The 25,921-nt window shown below is 41.7% G+C and overlaps 1 protein-coding gene across 1 annotated transcript in view; it reads right to left on the bottom strand.

Annotated features, from left to right (window-relative positions):
* Window positions 1-25,921, bottom strand: part of STAM2 (signal transducing adaptor molecule 2) — a gene marked incomplete in the record, with an annotated part of 1,442,819 nt that overhangs the window by 1,411,836 nt on the left and 5,062 nt on the right.

A 25,921-nucleotide genomic window follows, 5' to 3' on the forward strand; every position in this document is an offset into this window, starting at 1 on the left:
TGTTCAGGCTAAGGAGAGATTGCTTCCAGTTAGGCACCTGCTCCTTCTTGGCCCTGGACAGCAATTTTTTTCCTTTTATTACAGAGATCATTTATTGCACATGTCCACCAGGCAGGCTTACTTTTCCTTGAGGAAGAGGAGGAGGATTTTGTCCCGTCGAGTATTCCTGATTCCATGCAGCTATATAAATGCTTATGTAGTATTTTGGTGTAGGTTTGGACATATGTGCCAGTTCCTATGGAGGGAGAGGGGGCTTTGAAGCTGTTTATACCTTCTCTCAGGAGGCTGTAATCAGCTTTAGAAAAGTTTTTTTGTTTGACCCTAGCTACAGGGGGGTCAGGGGAGATGGTGGCTTCAAAAGCGACTGCTCTGAGGTCGGATCTTACCAGGGAGGATGACACTGTAGGATGCTGCAGTGGTTACTCATGTTGGTTAATATAAGTCCAAGACATTATCACCTCTTGTGGGATGTATACCAGCTGGTCCACGGCATCTGCATTGACGAAATCAAGGAATCTCTGGGCATTTGCATTTTGGCATGAGTAGTTCTTCTAATCTATGGTTGGGGAGATAGTTAAAGTTGCTCAGAATCAGGGTAAAGGGTTGAATCTTGATAGATTCGAAGAGGTCCAGATAGGTGGAGTGGGCATCTTAAGTCAAGGTTTGGGGCCTGTAGCTAGCTAGGATTTGAATTGGGGGTCTTGTCAATGGTTAACTGCACTTGGAGCGTCTCCTGTGCATCATTACTGTTTGACCAGCTTGGAGGTGTGCATGTCTTTTATATATATTGCAACTCCACCTCCTTTTGTTTTGCTGCCCACAGTTTGGGGTCTGAATGTATGATAGGGTAAGTAACCTCAGTTAAAGCAAGACACAGACCTAAGCAAACTCTTCAGATGGACCCCCTTAAAAAAAGTTACGTACTTATGATAACAGATCTGGACTGGCAGTTCCATCCTCATTACATACAGGCACTGAGAACTTCACCAGGTTTCCTAGCCCCCCCTATGTTTACCCACAATGCATTGGTAATACGTTTTCTCCAAATCTCAGAAGCCAATACAAGGCAAAAGCCTAAAAACATCAAACTCCAACTAACTGACTAAACCAACAATATAGTTTTTAACTAACTAAAGAGAGAGAGAGAGAGAGAGAGAGAGAGAGAGACTGCTGCTGAGGTTAGCAAAGTCTAGGCCTGGAGAAAGAAAGGAACAGTAGTGAGGATAGAACTTTCAAGCCAGATCTGTTACTCAGGTAAATAAATAACTCTCCTATGAGGATCATTGTTCCATCTTCGTTAAGTGTTACAGTCCAAAGCTAATCTCCTGGGTGGATCCCCATGAAATTAATTCCTGGATTACACTGTCACCAAAGGAATACCTGGATCAAGGGAGTTCATCCCACCTTGTACCTCAAGAAAGTAAAGTATTCAGTAAGCTGCTCAGATATCATCCAATGATACATTCTTAAAGAATTGCTTGAGGAGCAGACATGGCCTTGATAAAACAGGCTCTAGGATCAATCAAAAAACTTTAAGATATTATAATAAAATTTAATACAACTAGAAAACCACTACATAAGAACTAGTTATGATAGCTTAGAGCAGGGTTACTTTTCTGAATGAGACACAAATGACTGAGAATGCTAACACTTGATTCTGTCCACAAAACCTCTGTAGAAGCAGGCAAAAGGAGAAAAGTTCCACAATAAATTCCACAATAATCACACTTTATTCACAGACAGGAAATCCTAACAAAAATTCATCAGAATAGATGTAGTTCATTCTGATGAAGTTTTGTTATAATCTTATGAAAGCGCTCAGTCCTATCTGTGAATAACATGTGGTTACTGTGGAACTTCTCTTTTTGCCTGCTTCTACAGAGGTTTTGTTTGTTTTATTCATTGGTTTCTAGTTCGTGTCTTCTGTCCACAAATCCCGAATAAATCTGTGGAAACCCATGCAGTGCAATAAATATATACCTCTGCTAAAAGTACTGCTAAGACAAATATTTTAAAGTAGACAAGATCACAGCAGTCAAAAAGATCTAAACCTTGGCCCATAGCTGAAATACTAAACAGAGTCCACTTAACTTCTGTGCATCCTCTTGAAGTCAAGTCTCTAAACTGACTGGTCTCAGACAGAAAGACCTGCCCATTAGGTGAGGTCACAGAAGGGGAAATTACACTTGCCAGGGCCAAAAAGGAGATATCAAAATGACTTTCGCCTTTGGCATTATGGTCTTCTCTAAAAGCATAGGAATAAGGAGAAATGGGTGAAAGTGTAAAGGAAACCCAAAGGCCACTTTTGAACATGTGCATCTCTGGGTCATCCTTCTCAAGGAAGGAATAAGGGAAAATGCTTGATACATTTGGTATGATTAGGGGATTGAAAAGGGTCACAGCAAGACTTACTCCAAAGTCAGAATGAAGTTCTAGCGAAACATGAGCCGATAGACAGTTCATGGAGCATCAGGAAGCAAAGTCTATGTCTGTCCACTACCAAGTGAGCTGACCCAGGATGCAACATGCAATGAGATGATAAAACAGTTGCAAAATGCCCACTACCACATCTCATACCTCTCAGCAGGTGGTATAGGAATAGGTTAATTCCTACTTACTTACATACATATTAAACCACAGCAACACTGTTGGAGTGGATGGCAAAAGCACATAATGGAAGGGAGTCTTGAAATGTCTGCCGGGTCAAAATGACTGGCATCATTTCCAAAATGCTAATATACAGCAAAGCCTCTATCTGCAATGTTGTACTACGTACAGTCTGCTCTTGACAATGGCCACCACAGTAGGCACACGTGCTGTATGTGGAGGGGCAGAAATCAAGATCTACGCCAATTGGCAATCATGCAGGGAAGCCTGCAATGTTGGAGCCAGCACCAACACAGAATACTTCTGAGACAACTAGCCTAGCATCAAAGGGTGGAAGGCCAGCACACACAATAATGACTGCTAGAGACCCAAGTAACTTCAAAGACAGGCAGGGGTCTTGAGTTAGACTACAGAAAGACTGACATAAGGGACAGAATTGTTTACAACAATGACATCAGCCCACGTTTCAAACCTGAGAAGGTGACCTTGTCACCTACATCACGGGATTCATGGCATAACTATCAACATCAAGGAAGTCAATGCTAAAGACTGTGACCCAAACAGTGAGTTTGCAGATGATATCCAGAGCCAGCTCCCATATCAAGAGGTCTACCATTAGGTCCTCTTTCAAAATAGGCTGAACTGAACATTGTGACAAAATTTGGAACAGAATCTGTAGAATTCGGTAAAGAGAGCATCTACTCACTAGGATGCTAGTTGGGGAGAAGATTCGGTAAAGAGGGCATCTACTCACTAGGATGCTAGTTGGGGAGAAGACCCAAGACCACAAGGACTATACTGGCAAAAAAACACCTGTAGCACACCCTATTACAGAGCGCCCGGATTCAAATGACAGCATGAACTCAGAGTAACTGAACAGATGATACCGAGTCACAGTCTTGGAACAGGAGTATCCCTAAAAGCTATTAATAGGCGCTTCATTCCGACAGAGCTTTTAAGTCTGGCAGAATTAAGATTCAAAAGCTTTTAAAGGTTTTTTTTTTTTTTTTTTTTTTTTAAACTTTGTCACTGTTCTTTGCCAGCCTGTACGGTCCCTATCACACGACCATATCATAACAGCGCTTAGGAGGACATACATTTTTGTTAAGCACTTCCTAAGCACCATTATAGAGTCTCTTGCTAGAGTTTTTCTTTCACCCCAGACACTGATGAAAGAAGAGTCTAACTCCATATTTAAAACTGCAATGGCTATGTGTACTCAGCACAGTAGCAGCTAAGCCCAGAATCAATAGTTTAAGAAAGCCTTGGGACTAAAAAAGGAGCTAGTCCTCCACTTGCTACCCAAAAGGGTAAAAAAGTCAATTTATCTTGACAAGTCTTTCAAGTGGATGGCTTCCAATAAGAGGAGGTGATATAGATCACTTATACCAACAATAAGGGGTTGCTGGCACTTAGCAGAACTGCAAATGCCATGGCAAGAGTCTGATGGAGTGGATGTCTGAGAGAAATATGGATAAGAGAGGAGTCACAATGTTTGGCTAGGTCATAATCATAAAAGGCAAAAATAAAAGCACATTCAGGAGGTAAAAGTAAAGGGGAAAGTCTGCAAAGACCAGAAGGGGGCAAGGAGTTAGACTTTCCTTTTGGGGGGGGGGGCAGAAAGCATTGGCGCGAGTGAGTGAATGAATTGCCATGCACTGCACGTTACACTGAAGCTTGCAGCACAGAAGAAATATTTGCAAGCCATCGAGTGTCGGGGGGAGCACCTGTGAGGTATCATTAAGCAGTTGCTAGACTGGATAACCTGCTCCCAGACTTTGACAGTCTCTTGCCAGAAGGAACAAAATTAGGCCCCCCAGCTTTCTGATGTGCCAAAATTACTGCCATGCTGTTGGAGTGCCCAAGTTCTTTTTAAAAACACAATAAAGCAAGCACTAGTTTTAGATACAAAGCAAACAAAAGGAAAAGTAAAGCTCCAGCAGACAAAGATGTGCATGGTCTAAAAGAGAGAGATCTGCCCAAAGCACTACAAGCAACACTTTTAACAAGCTTTTCCAACAATGCTTCATCAGCTTTTGGAATTTTGCATGCTTTAATATAATTTGGTAGTCTATTCCGTACATCAGCTATCCTCTCAGGGAAGCAATTAGTACATCTCACATTCTTATTTAATCTTCTACATAGACTGTCGAATGATTCTCTAGTACTCTTTCATAACCCCAAACATGCCCAGAGATAGCTGAATCTAAATACCTTATATACCTGAATAAAAAGTCTCTTAAAAAGACACTGTACAGTTCAGATACTTTAATCTATCATAAGATTTTTTTTTTACATCCATGGACACCCTTGGTATATGTCCACTGTATTCTTTCCAATTTACTAATTTTGTTGTACATAAAGGTTTCCATATTGTTATTCCTTAAATCTAGCTTGGGTCTAATGTGACTTCCAATAAATCTCATCATTGTTTCTGAATTCTTAAATGTTACAAATAATTGTAAAACTGTAAGCTATATAACAATATCATTAACTGACTGGTCACTATGATTAGAAAACCTCAAAGCTGAATCTATCCACATATTCAGATCCTTAAATGAATCTACAGTTCCAAACACTGTGTGCTGCATTAAATATTCACCCATCAATCTGTGTCCCCCAAACTTTTACGCCTAGTTTTTGATGTATTTATCAGCATATTGCTCTACTGTGTCCAAATGGTCCACTTTGACTCATCTGTAATGGATTCCCATGTGTAGATTGAGACAACTGTCCGCGAGCAACAACTCATAAGCAGAAGGCCGCAGCACTGCTGTACTGTAGAGTGGTTCAGCCGAAACACAGGCACGCTATGTAAGTCAACACAGCGGCAACAATCAGACAGATGGAGACGAACACTAACTAAATACACCATACTGTTTCCTGACAGTGGGAACAGCCGCGGAAGGCAAACAGACATAATAGCAGCAAAGTCAACAAAAGTTACGAAAGCATTAGCACAACCAGAAATAAATCCACAGACACAGGGCAGTAGAAAAGTAGCCATTACCATTGCTGTGAATCCACAAAGAAAGACGCTGCAGCTGGCAGGAACATAAAGACATGTGCGCAAGCACAGTAGAAAACAGTATACAGGCACACAGAAACACAAGTTGCACAGCCCCATAATAACACAGGTCTCCAGATTTCCGTACATACCTTTCAACTGCACAGAGTTTTGCATAATATCCAGATATTTGCCTCATACTTTTGGTCCATTTGTTATAAATGTATGGTTTTCTGGCAAATTAATGGCAAATCATTAAAGACTGAAGATAGAAAATAATGAGACATTTCAGTTTCAGACTTCATACCCTTCAGAAAATGCATGCTAATGCAAAACATGTTACTCTATCAAACTTTTTAAGTTTGTAAGATCAATATTTAAAACATGTCCCTATTTTGGAGCCTTTGTCTCACTTTTATTTATGGCTTTCGCCAGATTTAATGCCCAAGAGGTTGAGAGGTAGGTTTCCGTACAATATACACAAGTAAACCTCATATAGCTATGATGTATTCCTCAGACAATATGTGATATTCTGGCAAACATTACTTATGTACGTCAATAATTAGAACAAAATATTGACAAATATCCAAGTGTCAGACTGCATAGCCATCAGAAAAGTTTTAGTAATGGAAACTCCGTTATACTGACAACCATCTACGATTATAGGTGCAAGACTGACCCCGCATCCTGAATGATGGGCCATTGTCCCCCGAAAACTGTTGACACTGTGCAGAACTCTTGCATTCCCAGCTCAAAGAGGTATGCTCAGCCTCTTGTGGGTGTTGCATGTATTTTACTAGCTACTAGAACACGCTATGTCCCAAATGACATAGAAAAGCAGCAGTACACTCTGTATACGTACTGCGTTAGTGAAATAACACGTGTAGATAGTGCTGCAGAACTTAAAATTATTGATGTAATTACTAGTGCAACATCACAATACCATATTCCAGCAATGGCTAGAGTGGCAGTGTGACATACAACAATAGTGGCTTTTACAGACTACAGTAGAGTAAAAACTATTGTGGAATGTAATATTTACATACAGGAGATGCAGAGTACATATGGCACAAATAGGAGTATGACCCCACCTCACCTTCCACAGCAGGTTGTAGAGTACTGGAGTAGCATGTGTGTAATGTGGAGTTTGACAAACCCATCCTATGGTTGTTGCAGACTGCGCACACACATATGCAGAGGCATGCAGGCAGAAAGAGTACTATACAGGGAAACATTCCTAAATAATGTGTGTATCTGATGGCGAGATTGGGCACCACATCCTAGTTGGTCAGCATCAACAGCAGGCAGTTAAAGGAGACTTGTGCAGTAAATGCAAAACCAGTGGTGCATGCAAGCTGTATAGACTCCTACAGGACTACATTTAGTTGTCAATGTCATGGCTGTGTGAAATGGACGTAGAGAAACTGATACTGCTACAAAAGTCCATTGTGGCAGACAGCACTTATTAAGAAGGGTACAACACAAGTTGATGTACAGCAACATACCCATAGTCTGATAGTGGCCTATACCCAAGTATTATCTAAGTACTGTTCCTTGCTACACTGGATGTGATGGATACTGAGAGGCCATCTACAAGTAGTGTTGCCATGATGGAATCTGTATAAGAGTACAGCCCAGGTCAGCTTGGCAACAGATATTGGACAATACCCAGCCAATGAGGCAAACTAATGCTGGTAGTGGAGGGATGCCTATACCATTTACAGCATGAAGTGCTCTCTACTGGGCATGTATTGAGCAGAGAATAAAGGCCTGCAGAGGCTGTGCTATCACTGTTAGCCAGGATGACAGGGAAGAACTGCAGAAATCTGTATAAGGGTATGGCTGCAGATCAGGGATGCACCTTAACTCCATGGTGCATTATGACTGATTTTGAGAAGGCTATCAATCCATGCCAGCCAAAAGGCATCCCCTCCATTTTACACAGATTATTTAGTGCCAAATCCAGCACCACCACCTTGTGGCCTTGTATAGTACGGACACCGCATTCTCAACAGCCATATGCAAGCTGATTGCACTGGCATTCCTACCAGTTGATGATGTTGTGGCTACCTTACCTGACTGTGCTAAGCCTATAGGTATATTTCTGGACCATCATTATGTGTATGGCCAACCAAGGAAATATTCATTCTGCTGTTCAGCACAACAATGGCTGCCATCTTCCTACCCTTTGAAGTTGTCAAATGTGTGTGATGCGTCTAATATGGATTTCCCACAGACCAATAACCAGGTGGAGGCATGGCATCGTCGACTGAAATTATTACTTGGACTGCCAACAGTACAGCTTTCTGACCTTTTGTCTGCTCTGCAACAGGAAGAAAACCTGACAGATAACCGCAGGGGGTCACTTTTGAGGGAGATGCCTGACACACCATGTAGGAAAGTTATTGTTGTAAGGCAGTGTCACCTAAAACACATCTTGCAACATAAGTGTGACTATAGTAATGTGCAGGACGTCTTAGCACATTTCTACAAGTTGCAAATAGATTTGATTCTAGTACACACCAAGCACTACACACATAACTTTATATGTTATGTTAATAAAGGCTTTGCTCACAGTACACAAGATTTCACAGTACCACTTTCATGCCCCCTTGGCATCAGGTGACAACCACTTGTACTACTGACAGTGACACATGTCAGCTTCTAGGGGGGTGCAGGGTTTAACATTATGGGGGGTTATGTCCGTCACCTATGGACAGGGTGCAGGGGGATCTTCTATTCCCACAGAGAATTGTCCACAGGCATTTGTCACTGCAGCTAAACTGCCAACCTGCCATGTGTCCACATCCAGCTGTTTCACAGGGGGTTATCATGCCGCCTAGGTGCCCGAATCCATCTGTAACAGATGTAATCAGTTTACCCATTCTCAACTGATCAGCATGCAGAGTGCAGGACACCTCAGATGAAAAAGGTAGATCTGAAAGATCCGACCTAAGCAAGGATTGTATACTCCTGCAGCAGTATGATCTAAGTAAGCCTTGGTGGTGTGTCTTACATTGCTTAGAAAAAAAATGATGTACCTTAAAAACTGCACAAGCAAGTAGAAACACTGGTAGAAGAACATGGCTTGCAGCTACAGAATTCCACTGTATTTGAAAAAAAAAATAAAATAAATCATGTGAAAGCTGGAAAAATGATATTATAATGTCAAGTTAGGTTACATAGCTAGAAATAAAAGAAATCATGCCCTTGCTTACCAAGAAAGTGAAAGACACTGTAATGGAGAGTTCAACAAGACATTTAAACATGGACAAAGGTATATATACACTTTGTTCATGAAAGAGGAAAGTATTAAGAGGTATGATACAAAGACACATGCAAATTACCAGAAACCATGCAGCTTTTGGCTTATTCCATAACCATTTTTCAGTACAATGTGGATTAATCCAGTGCTCCCAGAAGCAATGTTTACTTTCCAGCTGTTAAACACCATATGGTTGACAGAGAAGACGCAGTTAACATTAAAACCTTGTACTAAACGTTTTTCTAAGTACATTTTAGAGAAAAGGAGTTTGGGATTGCAATAGGCTTTAAAGGTCATTACAACCTGGCTCTATGACACAGAGGGATGGAGCTCAATTGCGACCTAGGTAACCAGAATTCAATTAATAGCTCTGCAAATTGAGCAGCCAGGTAGGAAAGAAGGAAAAGTGCAGTGGATTGCTCCCAACTCCTGGAGAATGTTGCATCTAACTGGAGGCACACCAAGCAATACAACTTCAATGGTGGAGACTGGGAAATCTGACCGTTTGTTTTGGGGGACGGTAAGAGAACAGGGCTGCATGGAGGAACAACCAATGCGATGTAAGAGGACAACCCTCTGCAGGCAAGTCCCTTCTCAGGCACTTCCCACGTGAGCATGGGAAGTGAGACTTAAAAGAGAACAACTCAAACCACCACTGATGCCTGTCTAAAATGGTGGCCCTTCCTGGTCAACAATCACCCTGGTAGAATGAATGCGTGGGGGGACTAACCTCCTGTTCCCCCACAGTTGTGAAAGGAATACTGGCACCACTGCAAAGGATGCTACACACCCAGACCAGGTAGCTGCTTCAAGAATAGAATTAGTATCAAAGTCCTTGAAAAAAGCACCAGAAGAAGCCACCACTCTAGTAGAGTGAGCCTTGACTGAAGGAGAAAGGTTCTTGCCATGAAAGTTATAATAAAAGGAAATAGCCTTAGAAATCCAAGAAGAAATAAATAGTTTGCTTGGATACAACTAGACCCAAAGATCTAGGATGAAAAGAAATAAACTGATCAGATTTTTGAATAGCCTTAGTCTGATCCAAATAAATTCTGAGTTGCTTATGTACAATCAAAGCATGCGGCACCCTTTCACTGTCAGACTGCAAAGAGGGGGAAAAAGTAGGCAGATTAATAGACTGATTAAGGGAAAGCTCATTAACCACCTTAGGCATAAAAGAGGGATTAGTGTCATTATGAAAAATCAAAGAAGCAGGGCAAGTCATAAGGGCCTGCAACTCAAGACACCCATCTGGCAGAAGTAAGGGCTAACAACAGAACAGTCTTCCAAGAACACTGTTGCAAGGAAGCTGAAACAACAGGCTCAAAAGCACCCAGAGTCAACTTCTCCAAAACAAAATTAAGATCCCAGGGAGGTGGAAGAGGCTTCCTGTGATGTCTAATATTAAGGACGCCTTTGAAAATTTGTTTAAATTTGCATCTAGAAGTTGAAGGAACAGATAAAGGCAGACAAGCAGAGATTGCTGATAAGTGGGCCTTACTAGAAGAATAGGCCAAACCAGAACTGAGCAACTCACACATGACAGAACTAAAGGAACATCCACAATAAGTGTGTTCAGGTCACAAGACAGACACCAAATAGAACACCGCTTCCACTTGGACAAGCAGAATTTCCTAGTAGTATGTTTCCTGGCCTCCTGCAGTACTTGCAGCACGTACTCGGAAAAAGGTGTTTATGAGGAATCAAAATCCTATCACCCACAATGTCAAAGCATGAACAAGTGGGGATGCATGAGAGATCCCTTGTCTTGTGTGAGTAGATCCACACTGAGGTAACTTGTGACAATTGCCCCTGGGTAGATTTTGGAATGAGTGGAAGGGGATGAAATGCATAAAGAAACATCCCCTTCCAAGAAAATGACAGGGCATCCACCTTCCATACCCAGAGGACCTGAAACTCTGGCACAAAACAGAGGAAGTTGTCTGTTCAGAGGGGAGGCAAAAAGATCCACAAGTGGAATAATCCACTGGTGAATAATGTCCAGAAACACATCCCTGTTAAGCATCCATTCGTGGGACCAAGTTAAGGACCTGCTCAGAGTGTCTGCAAAAATGTTCTGACCGCTAGGGATATAAACCAGCTGAAGAATCACTTGATACTTGACAGCAAGATCCCATACCAGAACTGCCAACCAGCAAAGAAGGTAGGACCTTGTTCCTCCCTGTTTGTTGATATACCACATCACTGTGGTATTGTCTGTAAAGACCTTGAGAGGCCCTGGAAAGAAGAGAGGATGAAAGACCTGAAGGGCCAGCAGAAGAGCTCTCATCTCTTTGACACTGATGTGCTCCCTCCTCTGGCAAGGCGACCACACTCCCTGTACCTGCAGAGAGCCAAAAGTCACCCCCCCAACCCATGTCTTAAGCATCGGTGAACAATGCCTGAGAGGGAAGAGGGAGATGAAAACGTATCCCTGAGTTCAGAGACAACTGCCAAATCCACCAGTGAAGTTCCAGTCCAAGACAAGGAGGAAGAGGGAATACAAAGTCTAGAGGATGCTCATGTTGAAGCCACACTGACCTCAGAAACCACAAACTCTTGTGTGAAGTCTGGCCAGAGGGAGCATCAGAATGGTGGATGCCAAGAAACTCAGAGCTCTCAGAAATTCGCTGGTCATAATGGAAGCCAGAGGAAGGAGAGTGCGAAAGAAAGAGTTAAAGCCTTCGAAAGGGGCAGGGATGCAATCATAGGGACCGACTGAATCCTGCAACCCAAAAAAACATGATCCTGAGAAGGAGAGTCACAGAACACTATTTGAAATTTATAATGAACCCCAGACACTGAAAAAGGGAAAAGGCAAAATTAAGATTTTACAAAACAGTCTCTGGAGAGGACGCCTGAATCAACAGATTGTCCAAGTAAGGAAATATTTGGATCCCTTGAAGTCTGCAAAAAGCAATCACAACAGCAAGGCATTTGGTGAACACTCTTGAGGCAGTAGAAAGGCCAAAGGGCAAAAGCAGAGAACTGAATATGCCAAGAAGAAGCAGAGAAACGTAAAAAACAAGATGGACTGGAATATGGAGCTAAGCATCCCTGAGATCCAGAGACACCATATAGACTTGAGGGAGCAGGAGAGAAAACAGAATCTAAAGAGACAACATCTGAAAGAAAGGCACTTTTTAATAAAGTGTTTAGAGGACACAGGTCTAGAATAGGTCTTCAAGTGCCCTCTTTTCTTGGCACTAGAAACAGTCTGGAGTTGAACCCTTTCCCCCTTTGCGACACAGGCACCTCTTGAATAGTACCCAGAGTCAAGAGAGTGTGAAGATCCTCTGATAAAAAGGGAAACTGTTCCTGAGGAGGCTGAGGAATTCCCATAAAAGGGTGGGATTTCCACACCATGAAGTACCCCTGACGAATGATCAGCAAAACCCAAGAATCTTGAGTGATATATAGCCAAGCAGGAACAGAAAAAGAAAGACAAAAAGAAGGGGGAATGGGGCTGGGAGGAGAAAATAGTCATACAGCACCTGTTTTATCTGGAAAGGAAGGCTTCGGAAACCCAGAAAACTTAGTAGCCTTAGCAGAAGGAGCCCATTTGCCACTCTCCTTGCCTTTAGTAAAAGGGCAGAAATGTCCAAAAAAAAAAAGGCAGGCTTAGCAGGATAGTTTCTCTGAACTTTAGACACAGCAGAAACCAAACTAGGTTTAAGCTCGTGTAAAGCCTTACCCTTATCCTAAAGGGACTTAAACCAGCAGCTGCTTCCCCAAATAAAAGTTTAGAATCCAGGGGAGTATCCTTCAGCTTAGCTTTATTACCATCAGGTAGAGGCTGGAGCTTAAGCCAAGAATATCTCCTCATGACCGAGCCAAAAACAGCAGCCCTAGAATAGGCATCTGCTACATCATAACTACATTTAACAGAATTACGAATTAACTTGAGAGGAAGTCCCTAGCAAGAAAAGAAGAGAAGTCTTACCCTCAGACTCAGGAAAATCAGAAAAAAAAGTTGACAGGCCTGAAAAAGAAGAGCAAAAACATACCTAGACATATGGGGTCTGATAATTAATAGCCCAAAAACCTAGGGTAGCAAAAGTGTAAACCTTACCCAGCTGTTCCACAGTTCTGCTATCTTTCTCAGACAGCAATAACTTGGGCAAAGAAAGCAATTGAGTCGGCTTATCAGAGGCCACAGAAGGGTCAGCAGCAGGACATTTATACAAAAAGAAACAATCCTAAGGCACCCTATAAAAAACTATCAGGCCTCTTGGGAGCAGGGGGTAAAGAATCAGGAGCATGACAGGCAATGGAAAAACCATCCAGCAAAGCAGCCAAAACAGGAGGAATAACCGCAGGTTTAGGAGACTCCAACAGTAGCAACCCATAGTGCCTCCTATGGACATCAGGGACCGGAGCACAATCTCACTTAAAAAAAAATCCATCATCCTAGACGGCTATCCCCAAAGGAGCATCAGGACTGAGATTCATCCTCCTCCTCCGACCCACAGTCCAAAGGAGAAGTAATCAGAGTAGAATAACTCAGGGATTCGTCATTAGAACCCAACTCAGTCTCAGACTAATCCTGTTCTCTAGGCCTTTTAAGGGGAGTAGAGGACCAAGGAGGAGCAGGAACTGAAACCCACTAAGGAGGCTTTAAAGACATTAAAGCAGAAAACAGCCCCTCAGTGAAAGCCTCCCATTCACTTTGAGAATCCCTAGGAGCAGAAGAAACATGTTTAAGTTTCTGTTTCTTTTTTAAGGCAACGTCCCTTCAAAAAAACTGGACTCCAACTCGGGATGTTAGTCGAGAACCATAGTAAGAACTTCTTCCCAAACTAAAATCTGAGGAATTCCCCTAAGCCCCTCGGGGAAAAAGTCAATAGTGGTTCCCTCTGTACATCAGAGACTGTCGACTGCAAAGCCTCATCGGACATGCTGCCAGTCAGAACTTCACCAGCCTCCAACACGGTCGCAGTAGAGGAATTCAACAACACAGCCGGGTGAGACTTTGGGTTTGTAACAACCTCAGGAGAGAGACACTTGGCAGATGCTGGACAGTGGACGATTCCAGTTGTACCTTTTTCCCTAATGACTGACCCTCGGGGGTGGGATATTCCATCCATTGTATCTTTAGCAAGAAGCTTAAGATGCTGGTTCTCAAGACGCAAGGAAAGTCTACTCTGAAGGGTTTTCGGAACAAGATGCATGATCATGAGATGCTCCTAGACAAAAAAAAAAAAAAAAAAAAAAAAGGGACACATACTGGTGATCTTTATGGGGAATCCATCTCCCACACTGGCATTTACCCTTCCTGGATGACATTAACCCCAAAGAGCACAAAAAAGCAAGAGAAAACAAAAAACACAACAGGGCACTTATCTGCAGTGCAAACAGGTGTTGGTAATCACTGGAGAACGAAAATGTGTTCAACTGGCAAACGGACGCAGGTAAACAGACCAACGGTGAAAAGATGCATTTGGACTGGCAGCAAAGAAGTTCTGTTTATTGCAAGACTGAAAGTCACTTTTATGCCCTACCGTATGCAAGGAGCATTTGACTGACATTCAGGCATACCTCTAAATCCAACAGGAAGGCTTTGATATAAAGGCTGGATGACAGTCTTTCACGGCAGGGAATCCCGAATGGTAAGAATACTGCAGCAGTGAGTGTAAGGACATCAACTGATCAGAAGATCTGAAAGATTTAGTTCGGTCAAGATAGTAATCAAATTGTCTGTGGACAGCCAAGGTAAGGAGTATCCCTTATTCCTCTTTTTTTTTTTTTTTTTTTTTTTTAAGTTCAAGAAAGAAAATGGAGAGATGGATAATTTGGCTTAAAAGTAAACTCTGGTACAACTTTGGACATAAAAGAAGGATTAGTTCTCAAAGAAACCCTGTCTTTGTGGAAAACGAGGTAGGGCTGACACCATAAGAGCTTGCAACCCAAACACCCATCTTGCAAAGATCAAAGCATTCAGGAAAACTATTTTCCATGTTGTGAACCTCAAGTCAGTCATATTAAAATACTTGCTCCATTTGAACCAGATAGTTTCTTAAATAGAAAATTAAGATCAAGTAGAGAGGACTGGTGTACTTGGGCACCTCTTATGCAAAACCCTTTTAAAGGATATTCTGACATGCGACTGCCTTGGAAAAGGAGGATCCACAGGCAGACATGCTGAAATGGCCGATAAGTGAATCCTAACGGAGGAATAAGAAAGTAACTCAAGACAAATATTGTAGAACCAATGAACAACTAGCCCTGAATAGGTGCTGGTTATGTTGTTGTCACCAACTAGTCAACATTTTCCATTTGCTAATATATGTTTTTCTAATAGCAGGCTTTACTGCCTCCATTAGTACCTACTGTACATCCTCAGAAAACAGGTGCCTAAAAGGAATTAAGACCCTGTCATCCAGGCAGTCAACTGAAGATGACTGACACACCCCAACATCAAACACCCCTGTTCTTGTGTGAGTAAATCCATTCTATGAGGAGGCTTGTGGTAAATCTCCCTGGTCATTTCCAAAAGAAGGGAGAACCACAGATGCCTAGGCCAGAAGGGAGTCATCACAATGACCTTAGAGTATTCCTTCTGAATTTCAGAATTATCCTGTATATTAGTGGAAAGGCATACAGAAATATTCCCGTCCAAAGAAAAGAAAATGCGTCTGTCTTTCAGGCCTTCCTGCACAGAGTCCTGGAACAGAATTTTGCCAGTTGATTCAGACAAGAGGTAAAGAGGTCTACTTGAGGAACTTGCCACAGATGGATCAAATCTTGGAAGACCCCAGATCTAGTTTCCATTCGTTACGGTCTGTCCTTTTCCTGCTCAGCTTGTCTGCCACACAATTTTGCTCTGATGGAATGTAAGATGCCTGTGGAGTTGAAACTGTGCTGTGAAGGTATATCCCAAGTTAACATGGCTAGCCTGCAAAGCGAGTACAACCTGGTTCACCCTTGCTTATTGATATAACATCACTGTGGTACTTGATCTGTCTGCTACCACTTAAAGAGGTCTGGGGACCAAATATGGTTCCAAGAATTGAATGCCTTGATCACTGCAAGCTTATCCTTGATATTTATGCGCATATGCCATTGGTGTCCCACACTCCCTGTACTTCTCTCCCTACCCCTCGAAATTGCTCCCCAAGAGAAGTCCAAAGCATCTGGAGTAACTGACTGCTTTAAAGCAGGAGGAAGAAGAATAGACCTTGATTTAAGGATATCTGTTGTCTCCACCAAGTGATTTCTCTTCTGACAAATACCACTACTGTGATGTGAAAAGATAAAGGGTATTGATGCTGGGACCAAAAGATTTCAGATATCACTGTAACAAAAAAGATGCCAGGAGACCCAAAATTCTGAGGTATTCCCTCTCAGTGACCGAAGTCTGAGTGAAAACCTTGGAAATAGTTAAATATCCATCTTTTCCTGTGGAAGAAAAGCTCTCTGAGCCGAGGTGTCTAGCTGACATCCGAGGAACACAATCCTGCATGGTGGAGTCAAAAAAGATTTTGGAATGTTCTCTTGCAATCCAACCTTGTGGAAGAAATCTCTCATCCAAGGGAGAGATTCCTAACATTCTGACAGACTCTGAAAAGATAAATAAGTCATCTAAATATGGATACTCTATACCCTGCAATGAAATACAACTGGAGCTACGTACTTTGGACTCTCCATTGCACCAAGAGTGTTCAAACAGCAAGGTAAAGAACTAGTAAATGTGATCTAGACACAAAACCAAACATTAAGAAGCTTCTGAAATCTAGATAAAAGATGCTTATTATGGCATCCCTGTTTAAGTCCAGTGTTACCAAGAAACTTGAAAGGGAAAGAAGAGGCAACAGATTGGGAAGCATCATCATTTTTAATTTGGGCCCGATCACAAACAGGTTTAGGAAAGAAAGATCCAGAACTCGTCTCCAAGCATTTTCTTTCTTTGGGACTAGGGACAACCTTGAATAAAACCCCTTCTCCACCTGGGAAGGAGAATCTGGTTCAATCACCCCTTGAGACAGCATATAATAAAGAACATGTGGGGAAAAAAAAAAAAGGAGTCTGATCTGCAGTATGAAGAATGACCCCCTGGAAAGGAGGAAATTCCATCTGTAACCTTGATGGAAGATTTTCAGAACCTATTTACCTGTTGCCAAAGTTAAAAACAGAGACTCAGAATTTCTGCAAGAGAAAAGGAGCCAGGGTGGGAGGGTATCAAAAGGTCTCCTGAACAGTCATTCAGACTTGATAGAGTATCCTTAGTTTTGGGAAGTCTGAGACTTCATTTTTTAATCTACTTGCCACTTCTTAAAAGTCTGTTTATCTGAACTTCTATTGAGAATGTTTATTCTGTTTTTGGATGAGGAGAAAGAAAATCCCTTGGACAATTTGGAAAAGGAAGGCTAAAATGTCTTGTCTTAAGAGACTCCCTGGATTAGCTTGCTTCTTTCATCACACTTTCTGATCACCTCTGTAGCAGACGGGCCAAACACAAAATCTATACCCAAGGAATAATTTAGTCTCATTTTTACATCATTGGGGAGATTCTGAGAAGGCAGACAAGCAAACTTCCTTAAAAACCGACAGATAAAAACAGTACCAGTTGCCATAACTCTGGAAGAAATATCAGGAGTAATGCATACACTGCAAACAATAAGTAGTGACCTGTGCAATAGAAGGAGCCAAGTTATATAAAGCAGATTTTTCTTCACAAGAAGAAACTATAGATAAAACATTCCTTACGCCTTTACAATACTTCAGACTAAACTTTTAACATATGAGCTTGACAATTTAAAATTCTGAATTCAAAGTTGGAGATATATACACTTTTCCCCCATACCTCTAAAAGGTTTTCCCATCCTTATTTAAAATTTGAATTCAGGGTTGCAGGCGTATACACTTTTCCCCCATACCTCTCAACAATTTTCCCATCCTTATTAGAAAAAGAGTAGGACTAGAATTAACTAAATGCTTAGCAGCAGGGAAGTCAAATATGGCTATAGCTGCTAGATCAGATTATGGAATAGCGTTTAAAATGTTAAAAGACAGAGGAACTTGATACATTCCATGAGCAAGGTGACCAACGGTCCCAGTTTGGAAGTTTCTGTCCTGGAATCCCAAACATTGTCTTTGGGACACAGAAATGTCCCAGTTTAAACTGTTCAGTCTGAATGGTGACTTGGCTTCCCAGTGTGGCCAGTCCCCCTGCTTTCCCATCCTAAGCAGCTCTGGGTACTTTGCAAATTTTTCGGGGATGCCATTGGGTATGGGGTAAGGTCGGATGCTTTCACCCTGGCAGGAGCCTTCCAGGCCCTGTCGCCATCAGTCACTCCCTCCCTCAAGGATTTCCATCATGGAGGGTTCTGCTTGACCCCACTCACCCAGGCAGAAGCTCTCCAGGCCCTACATCCATCTGCCTGGTGCACCAGTACCAAATTCTGTCAAGGCCAAACCCTACAGTCCTCACCTTCGGCCTGGCCAACAGACCTTCAACAGCCACAGCCCCCCCCCCCATTTCAGGGGACTCAATCGCCTGCCTGTCTCCTGCAGGCTGCTAAATTGTGCCGGATTGCTCATGCCCTCAGACCCTCTCAGGGGAGCTTCCCCTCCAATCCCGTCTGCTCCTCCAGAATTCCCCTCGGCTGCTGAGGGGCAGATCCACTCTCATGAAGGCCTCAGAGTTCCCCTGCTTTTCCCATTCAGAGCAGCACTGGGGAGATTTTTCAAGGATGCTGTTTGTTATGGGGTGAAGTTGGATGCCTTTGCCCCGGCAGGATCTATCTGGGCCCCTCTGTCGGCCACCCTGGTGCTTCCTCAAGGACTTTCATCATGGGGAGCTCTGCCGAACCCCATTCACCCAGGCATGAGCTCTCCAGGCCCCACCACTGTCCGCCAGTTGCTCCCTTTTGTATGCAGTGTTTGCCTTCATATGTTTTTACTCCACTGGTTGGTTTGCAAAAAAAAAACCTTTTGCAGTGTCCCTGGATTTGTCTTTGTACATACAAACCACATTGCTATATTTCCCCTTCCTTTTGCTTGTGTCCAGAAGTCACTTATAACAAAGTACATTTTTTATTGATTTTTTTCTAAATAAAGGACATCAAGGTGGACTTACCTTGAATCAGATAATGGATGTCACTGCAAAGAATCACTGTTGAAATATTTGTGCATGGACAAAATCCCTTACTAAATCTATTTGCCAGCCTCCAGTTCAATTGGTGCTATGGCTTTAATATACTGGTGTGTTTGCTCATGCCTTCCAAATATCTCCATCATTACATACCAGTTTTGCAGTGTAGTAACCACCCGACATGCCCATACACCTTTAGCCATCAATATGCAGCTACTCCTGTTCATGTGAGTATGTGAATTCATTTTCAGACTTAAGATGTGGAAGCTGCACTGAATAATTCTAGGTGCTTTTTCAGGTTTCACATGGTGCTTGCTTAGAGCTACTCTCATGTTAATCCACTATGAATATGTTGCACTGCCACCTCTGATACCAGGGTAATGTTTTAATATTTCTATTCCCGCACTGCACACTAGCAGTATCTGGTGAAAATACAACAGAGAAGTATGCAAGCGATACATCACCTAAGCATCATTTGCCGTACAGAATGTACAAGTATGCATACCAAATTTGTGTTTCCAAACATCGGTGTTACTACACTACTACTGAATAAAATGAACAGCAATCAGGCTGGGGGAAGGACAAGGGAGCCATGACATCACAGAATGGGTGGGTCTTATTATTTTAGTTAGAATCAGATGACGGCTGTGGTGATGTCACTTTGGGGGAGGGAACTGATTAAAAAAAAAAAAGAAGAAAAAAAATACCTGCACTGCCTGGCCTCGATGATGTCAGTAATTGGGAGACTCCAGCAAGCTTTATTCAAACGTGAGAGAATCATTTTGTAAGTAAAACCATCACAGTATGAGAAGGTAGGCTTCTGTTACAGAAGTAAGGGGAATTATAAAAATTGTAAATGCTTTATTGTTGTTGCTTTACAGAGGACGATGTAAATAGGGAGGAAAAGGGCCGTGAAGTTGAGGAATACATTAGAGAAACCTGATGAACTCCTTTAATCAGCTCAGCTTGAGCTGCTTGACAGTCTGGGTGCATGGAAGGTGCCCAGAAGCTTTGGAAGCTGGTCAGCAGTTGCATCCTTGGCAGGATATACCCCATAAAGCTAACACTACTTCAGCAGTGATTAATATGAATATCATCATTATTTATATTTTGCAGTTTTTAGACAGACACACTATTGTAGACAACTTTAAAATAGAAAAAAAAAAAAAGATGAAAACTAGTTATATATTCAAAGTAAACTTTACTGTCATTTAACATCACACATGCAGTCTAAATGAAATTTTGTGCATCAGCTCCTTCTTGATATTAGAAACACAAAGCAAAACAACATATATACAGTGGATATAAAAAGTGTACACACCCCTGTTAAAATGCCAGGTTTTTGTGATATAAAAAAAAATGAGACCACAATACATCATTTCAAAACTTTTCCCACCTTTAATGTGACCTACAACCTGTACAATTCAATTGAAAAGCAAACAAATCTGTTAGGGGAAAATATAAAAGAATAAAAAACATACAATAAGCTGGTTGCATAAGTGTGCACACCCTTAAACTAATACTTTGTTGAAGCACCTTTTGATTTAATTGCAACATTCAGTCTTCTTGGGCACATCAGCATGGCACATCTTGGCTTGGCAGTATTTGCTCACTACTCCTTGCAAAAGTGCTCCAAATCTGTCAGATTGCGAGGGCATCTCTTGTGCGCAGCTAGCAGACGCCTGAAGGTTTTGGGCCAAAAGTGACTGGTATTTGGAACTGTTCATAATTCCCTCCACCTTGACTAAAGCCTCAGTTCCAGCTGAAGAAATCCAACCCCAAAGCATGATACTGCCACCGCCATGCTTCACTGTGGGGATGGTGTCCTTTTGGTAATGTTAAGTGTTGTTTTTGTGCCCAATGTACCTTTTAGAATTGTGGCCAAAATGTTCAACCTTGGTCTCATCAGACCATAACACATTTCCCCACATGCTTTTGGGAGACTTGATTTATTGTTTTGCAAATTTTAGCCGGGCGTGGATGTTTATCTGTGTAAGAAAAGGCTTCCGTCTTGCAACCCTACCCCATAGGCCAGACATATGGAGAATACAGGAGATTGTCACATGTAGTATACAACCAGTGCTTGCCAGAAATTCCTGCAGCTCCTTCAGTGCTGCTGTAGGCCTCTTGCCAGCCTCCCCGACCAGTTTTCATCTTGTTTTTTCATCAGTTTTGGAGGGACATCCAGTTCTTGTCACATATTTTCTCCACTTTCTGATGACTGTCTTCACTTTCAATGTGTTCCATGGTATATCCAATATGTGGAAATTTTTTTGTACCCTTCTCCTGACTGATGCCTTTCAATGAGATCCCTTTGATGCTTTGTAAGCTTTCTGCAAACCATGGCTTTTGCTGTAGCAGGCAACTTGAGTAAATATCAGGAAAATCCTACTAGGACAGCTGAACTTTATTTGTGGTTAATCAGAGTCTCTTTAATTCATGGCAGGTGTGTACCCAAGAAGACTGAATGTTGTAATTAAATCAAAAAGGGGTTCAACAAAGTATTAGTTTAAGAGTGTGCACATTTATGCAACCAGCTTATTGTACATTTTTTGTATTTTTCCCCTAACATATTTGTTTGTTTTTCAATTGAATTGTACAAGTTATAAAAGTCATATTAAAAGGTGGAAAACGTTTTGAAATGATTTACTATGGTCTCATTTTTTATATCACAAAAACCTGCCATTTTAACAGGAGTGTGTACACTTTTATTTAATAGGGGTGTGTACACTTTTATATCCACTGTAAAATAAAAGAATGAATACAACTAACATATGCAATCCTACTCCCAGTACCCGTGCAAAACAGCAGAAAATTTTCCAATACTTGAAAACAGAATAGTATACCCTCCCCTAAGTTATAATAACTGCCCCATTCAAATAAATACATTACAGACTGCACATTGCCTAAGTTGTCTAATATTCCACTTGATAGGGATGATATGATATAAATAAGAGGATGAATTACAGAAGAAGGTTGAAAACATAAAATAATGGCTTACAGCACAAAAATATGTATGGAACAAAGAATAACTTCACATCCTTTTCTCATTTGTTAGGAAAGAATAAAGAAAACAAATGGGGTAATTGGAAGGTTAAAAAATGCAAAACAAACCAGGTACAGATGTGTCTACACTACAGTGCAATGCTACACCAATCTGTTCCCAGCTTGCACATAAATTCTAGTAGACTGCTTCCAGTTTTAGCTACAGGGAAAGAAAATAATTTAAAAAATACTGTACACAAGTACACTACAACATCAAGTTCAGCTTGATATTATTTAACCAGCTTCATCTGCAATACACTGTTCAGAGTAAGCCACTACAATAAAGAAGTTCAGATGTTTCCAGAAATAACTGGAGACATGTTGGTACAACTAGGACAGGTATGTGCAGTACTAGAAATTTCACATCTATTGTAAAGTTAAATATGTGTATACGTTTTATACAAACACAATCACATTATATATTTAACTCTGTTGTTTATGTGTAAGTAGAATATGTAAACACGTACTACAAATAGCGGTCACATTGCTTCTGGCTTTTGGAGAAGTGGGTTTAATCGTTATAGTTACTTCAGTTTGTTAAGTAGGATATTAGCTGATTTTTGAATGTGTTGATATTATAGAGATTAGTATGTTCACAGTAAATCTTAGAGGTGAATTTGGGTTTGGAGAAGTTGAGTTGCATAATATGGAATTAAGAAATCAATGGGAAAGGGGAGAATTTTTTTTTTTTTATACAACAAATACTAATACTCCTCCATCTGAAAGTGGCTCATGGATAATGAATGGTGCATTAAGACTAGCAAGACTACACCCATGGTTTTTGGTTCTCCTAAAAGGCTCTCCATTACATCACCTCCATTAATATAAAGCCCACTTGGTAATTCACTCCTTTACAAAAAAAACCAGGAAAAAGTCTAAAACTACTACTATACGATTAATTCTCCATCCATTATCACATCAACTACACAATCTCTAAAGTTTCTCAAGGGTTGGGGAGGGTGGCCTAATGGTTAAGGTGTTTGCCTTGTAAGCACAAGGTGAAGGGTTTGACTCTCACAAGGGATAATTGGCTAGGCTTGAAATGGGTCACAAGGGCAGTTAGCTTAGTACGAACGTATAATCAGTATGATCAGCTAAAAATAGTCTATAGCATTTCTAACTTACTCTCATATGAAGCATGTCGAACCACAGTAACGCCTTAATCCCTAAATTAAGATACAGCTATTAGATTAGTACAGTCTCTCATACCATACTCCAGACCACTAAAAACAAAATGTTTGATTTTATATGCTTAGCCTATCACAGAAAGCACTACTGCACCTCTATCCAGAAAGCTATGTGGCTACCTATTATAGCAAGGTCCACTTTATTGCTGAGCACACATACACTTCCGAAGTACTTCACAAGACGTACTGCAACCCCCTAACATTGGCTTTGACATTCAAGAAGTAGACGCCAAAGATAAGTGGGCCCAGCACACAGCCCATAACACATTATCAAGAAAATAAAATACATAGTATATTAAAAGAAGCAAAAATCAAAGAAAGGCATAAACAAAACTGGAATAATCACAACAGGCAATCTAAAAGAAGGACTGGAGAAATATGAGGATGCACAGGGATAAGAATCACCCCAAAAAATCAAATTATCATTTCTATACACAGACATACTAGCAGCACTACTGCATGCAGCTTTGGAGGCTCCACATTCACAAAGGCACAAAGCAGACGCAGTTCAAAAGAAAGCAACTACACCAGAGTGCCAGTTTTAAAAAGCATAACACATATAGCTTTCAATAAATAAACCAGAAGGGAACATGCCAGAAGAGGAACTTCAGAACCCAAAGTCCATACAAACACTGCACTGTCAAACAAAAAAGAGACAGGTACGTACATAAATAAACCAGAAAGGAGCATGCCAGAAAAGGAACTTCAGAATCCCAAAGTCCATACAAACACTGCAGGTACGTACATGCATTTGTCACATGAGAAGTGCAATCTAACAATAAAATGGGACATCAGTTCAGTAGGAAGGCACAAAAGTTTTACTTCACAATGAGGGTAATGAATAAAAAACTGTGTTACTGAAAAAAAATGAATGGTTAGAATCAGTAATGTAATTTAAGAATGGAGACAAAAGCAATAAAAGCATTTTGTTTAATTTTATTTTATTCAAATTTCATAGGTTCATAGGTTCATACTAGGCTATCTGCCCGAGGGCATTTACAAGCCCAGCCCATAGTTTTGTGGCTTACGCCACCCCTTTAGTTTGGAGAAACTATGCCCATTATTTTGCTGTGCCTCTGTCGAGCAGTGACACTGAGGTAATCCCTGGGGTAAATCTGCGATCTCCCATCCATTGGTCAAGATTCCTCTTGAACAAGGCCAGCGAGGTGCTCTGCCTCACATATACCAGGATTTTGTTCCACAGCATAGGGAGTCTTTGGGGGATGAATCTATCCCTCCAGCACGTCCTATTAATAACTGTGTCGAGGTTTAAGTCTCCCGCCCTTGTGGCTCTGAGGGATCTAGATTTTTTGAGGTGAAGCATGTTCATCAAATCTGGGTTTGACATGGCCTTGTATGTCAGGCACAGGTCACCTCTGAGCAAGCGGTAAGCGACTGAATAGAGCTGGAGTTCTTTCAGTCGGGCAGCATAAGACAGATTTTTGAGACCCTTTATCTTTTTGGTGAGGAACTTTTGTGGCCTCTCCAGCTGCTGCAAGTGTCGGGTCAGATACATTCCGAATGGGGCATTGTACTCAATCATTGGTCTGATGAGTGATGAGTATAGGGAGACTATGACCTCCCTTGATCTAGATGTGAATCCCTTCATGATCAGGTGGGCAATGTAGAAGGTCTTCCTAACTACTTTAGCAATATGAGTGTCGAATGAAAGGCTAGTGTCAACCTGGGTCCCCAGGTCCCTGATCAGTGGATTGCCACCTATATGGTAGCTAGGGGTAACCTTGTTTTTCCCCGAAGGGTATGACTATGCATTTCTTGGCATTTAACTTTAGGCCACGGCTCTGGCACCAGTTATCCGTTTCTGTGAGACCCTTCTGAAGGATATCTGTGTCAGATGTGTTTTCGACTACGGCGCCCAGTTTGCAGTCATCTGCAAACTTTGTCAGCCATAACCCTCCTGTGTTTGCTTGTACTTCTTAAAAGTAGATGCCAAACAAGAGTGGGCCCAGGACTGAGCCCTGTGGGACACCACTTGTGACAGGCTTTGAGTCTGACATGGCGCCAGCAACTCTGACCCTGTGGGTCCTGTCACTCAGCCAGTTTGCAACCCATCTTGTGATGTATGGGTTTACATTTAAGCTGATGAGTTTTTCAATGATACCCGAGTGGGGTATTGTATCGAAGGCCTTTGCCAGGTCGAGGTAGGCTGTATGGACTGCCTTTCCCTCATCAATGACCTTGGTGACTGTTTCGAAAAAGTCAACCAAGTTTAAAAGGCATGATCTGCCTTTGACAAAGCCAAACTGGGTTGGATCCAAAGTCTGCATATTCCCTATGTCTTTATTTATGAGATCCATTATGATCCTCTCCATGGCTTTGCAGATAAGGCTTGTCAAGCTAATGGGACGGTAATTTCCAGGGTCGGTGGAGGCATCGCCTTTGTGAAGTGGGACCACAGTCGCTGTCCGCCACTCCCTGGGTACGTATCCGGAGGTGAGACTAAGATTAAACAGCTGTCCTAACTGCGGGTTTAATTCCTCATTGAGTTCGTGGAGCACACAGCCGGGGACACCATCAGGTCCCATGGATGCTGTGTTTTTTGCCTTGGAGAGAGCAGTTCTCACCTGGGCGTTAAAGATGTTTGGGGGGCTACAATCGTTTGGTATAGATATCTCTCCTTTTGGGGGAGGGGAGAAGTTTGCACTGAACCTGTCAGCCAGTATGTTGGCAATGTCTGTAGGATCAGTAATCTTCAC

This window comes from Protopterus annectens, chromosome 6.part0 (assembly GCF_019279795.1).
Source record: "Protopterus annectens isolate FY-2018-M chromosome 6.part0, PAN1.0, whole genome shotgun sequence".
NCBI classification, from domain to species: domain Eukaryota; kingdom Metazoa; phylum Chordata; order Ceratodontiformes; family Protopteridae; genus Protopterus; species Protopterus annectens.